Below are 1,236 nucleotides of genomic sequence, written 5' to 3' on the forward strand. Positions count from 1 at the left end.
ATTGGCCTTGTTAGATCCGATTCCACACAGTACGTTAAGGCTTGGCGTAAATGTATGTATTTCCCCTTTCTTCCCTTCCCATTTGCGTTTCTCCCTAAACAAGGAACAAAAAAAAGATGCAACGAGACGAGAGCACGTTCGATTATGGTTTTACTCACCCGTTCATGAAACAAAACGCGGCCGCAAAGAATCGCCAGATGACAGAACTCCTCTCCGCAGGGTTCCCGCAGATGGAGGTCGACCGGCCCCTACTGCAATTGATCCAATCCGCATCGGAGAACGGCGAGATGGACACAAAAATTCCTCCCACGACAGCAAACAGCCCCAGGAGTAAATCAAGCGTGACGCCGACGGCAGGTTGGATGCGGTCTTTTCCGACAAAGAAACTTAAGGTGAGTGCTATCAAGGACCATAATGCTGAGATGGAAAACTATATTGATTGTTTTTTTTTATTGTTGGTTTTTATAATATCGATCAGCTGTCTGTGGCGCCTTGGTATATACGGGATGGATTTGTGGTGGAAAGGGGGAGACTCTAACGTACGGAACATATCCCGATTGTTTCGGCGAACGGGCCTGTATCCGGTGAAGATAAGACCCCAGTTGCCCATCCGAGACCAATGGCGCCGGTGATAGAAATGAGAGAGGCGGAAATACGCAGGCCCAGAAAGATGGTGCTCGGTTTGCTCATGGCTACTGCTGCTGCTTGATTACGTGCGATAGATATTTCGGAAGGATGCGAATCCCAGACGATGTCTCCTCGTCGTCTTACATGTATGCACCCACCAATTAATTGATGGAGGGAGAATAAAGGTACTGTAAATAATTAAAAATGTAGAGAAACATAGGCAGTGTACTGTATCGTGCACCGATAGGACTAGGGGGAAGACCAAGTTCGATCGGAAGCACATGAATTGCACTGCAAGAAGACTAAACTCCTGCCTTCATGGATACATACTGGATCACATTGTTTCTTGGGAAGAGAAGAGAAGGAAGTGATAGCCATCACCGCATCTCCAGGGACAGAGTCCTGCTAAAAATACCACAAAATTGCTCCACTAATAAGTATCCAGAGAGCCTTCGAGAGCTCCATAGGCCGTACATACATACGTCATCATCGGCACCGTGTTGGGCCTGTCATCTGTCATCTGTGGGGGGATCAACAAGCGCAGCTTGCTAGCATGTCACGGCCACTTCAGATTTGTGGAGCAACCTGGCGCTGGGACCGTAGTCGATC

The sequence above is a fragment of the Histoplasma capsulatum genome, genomic scaffold (assembly GCF_000149585.1).
Source record: "Histoplasma capsulatum NAm1 scaffold_8 genomic scaffold, whole genome shotgun sequence".
NCBI classification, from domain to species: domain Eukaryota; kingdom Fungi; phylum Ascomycota; class Eurotiomycetes; order Onygenales; family Ajellomycetaceae; genus Histoplasma; species Histoplasma mississippiense.